The 3846-nt window shown below is 35.7% G+C and overlaps 1 long non-coding RNA gene across 1 annotated transcript; it reads left to right on the forward strand.

Annotated features, from left to right (window-relative positions):
* Positions 1-2225: 2225 nt before the first annotated feature.
* On the forward strand, positions 2226-3433 carry LOC117340997. Its single transcript, XR_004535530.1, has 2 exons — positions 2226-2360; positions 2917-3433. It is a non-coding gene; the product is annotated as an uncharacterized LOC117340997 (long non-coding RNA).
* The last annotated feature ends 413 nt before the right edge of the window (positions 3434-3846 follow it).

The following is a 3846-nucleotide window of genomic DNA, read 5'->3' on the forward strand; positions in this document are numbered from 1 at the left end:
TTCCTCATACTTGTAATTGTTTCAATCATTACAGATCCGAGATTGAGTGAAAAATTCTTCAGCTGCATATTCTATGAACACGTGCATGTGTATGACTGAGTACCATACCACAGCAGAGGAAACGTGGATATAGTCTGCGTGTGTCAACTGCATGAGTGGAGTAACCTCTATCACAGAAATGGAGGGCCTAGACAATGGAACCCATTTTAAAGTGGTAATCAATCTTAATTTTTTTTCATAAACATATCTTTTGTAAAATGTATTGTGCTCCACAATCTTAATTTGAATACATTCACAGAGGTTAATCTAGACTGATTTTACTACCTAAATTAGGTAGTATCCCTCACTGATAATGTTTTCCCCTTTGAACAAAAACAAATTCCCCATCACGAAAAAATTACATAAAACAGGGGAAAATTCTCCATAACAGGGGATCTCCCCCAAATTTTGATGGAATATGTAAGAAAAGCAAAGAATAGCTGTAAAATGTTAAAATTTAAATAATAATTCAAGACACTGCAGCCATTCATTTCTGCTAAATTTCGTAATGGGTAGTATTCCCCATATCCTAGATTGACCCCTGATTCAGAAATCCTGTGAATCATATGACAGTTCTGTGAGTACAGGACTCGAGACTTGCCTAACATTTTTCAGTTTTAAATGAATGTCAAAAATTGAGATGCATCAGAGGGATTGATTTTAAGAATAATACTGTTTTCTACCGAACATTAATTTTTGCATGTCACTATTGTCAGGGATTTTCCTTCAACAGAAACACGGTCCATTAAAAGGACCCATTCCCCTCAAAAAAATCTTGTGAAATTCCCAATTTGCCACTGAAAAACTCCAATTTTGAAAGTCACTTTTAAATGATTAATTCAGTTTTATCTACAAAGACTACCTATACTAAGGTACTTTTGAAAAATAAAAAATAAAACAAAAAAACAGCTAAAGATAACAAAATGAAATCCAAAATAATATAAAGGCAATATTTCATCAACAAAAAACTGAAATTTGTATGCATTTTGCTATTTTTGGTTTTTCTCATATATATATACACTGAGGAAAATTTGGATTCAGTTATTTCCGAAAAAGTTTCGGATGTAGCTAATTAAATACAAATATTAACTTTGTATTGAAAAGCTCAAATCCCATGTTTCTATCATAAGAAAATACAACTTACAACGCTGCGTCAAAATCAATTGGATATCATGTGTTGATATTTTATCAAATAAATTTAGTCCTTTCAATTTTAAATCCTAAGGAGAGAAGTAAAGTAATAATATGCATTTTCAGTATAATATTGAAGGTCAAGGTCATACCAATTTTCAAAGACCCAAAGTGCTTTATATCGGTATTTCCTTAAGGTTACAAGGTCAAATATTGAGGTGTAGTATGTAATTGACCAGAGTGGGCACTTCAATGGCATTCAGAAAACACTTAATTTTCTGACAATTTTTGTAAAGGTATACCACTATTTTAGAAAGTTGCAGAAACTTGGGAACAGTGTTTTAGCATTATGTCACAGTGTCATGGTCATAACAATGTTTTCATCTTGGTGAGTCTCTTACAGCGCTGCGCGCTGAAGTGTGTACGGTCAAAGTGTAACACAAGTACGACAGGTATTGGTACTACATTACTGTGAATCGACAGTACTCTAACAAAGTCGATCGCGCTGAGTAAGCGTTGATTTGATTGGTCGAACTGAATGCACACACCTTTCTCAGCACTCGTGTGCACATGAGTAAACTTGCGAGAATGGCGGGTTATGAAAATGTTCTTCAAGTGAAATATTCAGTGACCAGTTTATAAATGAAGGTCCATATATGAATTTATCCTGCAACTGCCACCGCATTGTCGGAATACACCCACCGTATACCCAGGTATATATTTTTGCTGTATATACGGCAGTGACGGAAAACAGCTGTATTTTGGAATCTTAGCACGTGCGTCAGTTCGACTGACCTACTTCAAAGTGAAACTACGTTTAAAAGACGAACATATTTCTGTGATATTTGACACCGTTTCACATAAAAATGATTATTTTTGATGATTATTTTCATGACTGTTGGAGGATAAATAGAATACATAGTCAGTGTTTTAAAATATAAGCTGTATTTCTGGCTTGGGACAGAAAAACAAAAGTGGCAATTTCTTTACCCTCGCCAAAATACAGCTTATATTTTAAGACACTGACCATGTATTCTTTATGTATATACATACATACATATATGGAACGTCATCACCATCGTGCCAAGCCCCTGTGCTCCGGAACCCAGTTTTGTCTGATGTTTGACCCTTCCAAATTACATGTAAACTGAATCGCTATCGTGACCCAGATAGTTTAGCTTGTACACGAGGTGTGAAAGGAAGTGCAAATGCTATCTACCCTATACAATGGACTTTCCCACTCTCAAATCAGTGTATTGGGAAAAGATATCACCGAACTGAAGGGTCGACCTGGTCAGCTGGTGACAAAGTTCGAAGGGCTGGTTAGCTTGACGATCATCAATCAATACGTGCGTAATTTTCAAAATACACTGACTGTGTTGTCCATATTGAAAGAACATCTGCATAATAAACATTTAAATGTATAAATATTAGATATATTGTAAATTTAGCTGGTTAAACCTTGCAAGTTGCAGTTATACTCATGTAGTTGTGAGCTTATACATGTAATGCAAATCACCTTGGTTACTTACATGTCTGACAAAAAAACAGTGAAACTATAGGTCTAGACGGTGTACACGACGGGACGCATATAACGTACTACTTCAAACATGTAAAATTCCAAGGGCCGTGTTTACACCAGAGGGAAAAGTGAAGATAAAAAAACGAGAAAAAACTGGTTATAATCTACATTCAGAAGGACTCTCATATTCAGCCATCAGTGATAAGACCGGTTTGTCTAATCAGGATGTCGCAAAATTATGAAGATTTTTTATGCGACTAAGTCTTTAGCGCCCATCGTCAAACGGAAACCACTGAAAAGTAAAAAGGTGACTCAAGATGTTATGGAATTCATCGAATTCAAAAAGAAATGTAAGCCAAGTATTTAAGATGCTCTGGATTTCCCTGCTTCGTTCATGCCTGGATTTTTCTGACAGTGTGGATATGTATAATCACGGAAGGTATCATATAAGTTGTTCATAACAACATGGCATATATATGTGTGTAACAACCCATGTGTTCAACGAGTACCAGATCTTTATTAAATGCTTAAAACTTAACGTAAAAGTTGTCGTTGTTTTGCATAGTCATGTAATTATATATAATCGCACACGTGTGTATACACAGCCACGGTCCTGGTACAGTACATACTCCGTGTTCGCCCCGCCCCTTTCGGCACAGAACCAATCAGGAAGGTCGATACATTGTTTCAAGCTTATCGGTTGGCGATTCAATACAATCAACAGTTGCTGTACTACTATTGGAAAAGTACCGTACACACTTCAGCGCGCAGCGCTGTAAGCCCCTTAAGCATCTTTTGTTTCAGTATATGTTTTTAATAATTCTTTAATGCTTCAAAACAGAATAAAGATACAGTGCACATGGAAGTAGATGGAGCTGAAACAGCAGAAACTGCTCAAAACGGATCGAAATCGAGAGGTAGACCAAATAAACGCAAACAACCACAGAAAAAGGCACAACAGGTGAGTGAAATTAGCACATTACTTCGTTGATCAAGATGCAAGGTACAGATATTTATGTGAATGTTAAAATTAATCAGTGGAAATCGGCTACCATACTTGAAATTCAAATCCATAGCTTATTGGATCAGATCTTTTACTGCTTAAAATGTTGTTAATGGAGCAATTTCACTTTTGTGTCATGAATAAAAAAAAT

This window comes from Pecten maximus, chromosome 13 (assembly GCF_902652985.1).
Source record: "Pecten maximus chromosome 13, xPecMax1.1, whole genome shotgun sequence".
In the NCBI taxonomy this organism is placed as follows: Eukaryota; Metazoa; Mollusca; class Bivalvia; order Pectinida; family Pectinidae; genus Pecten; species Pecten maximus.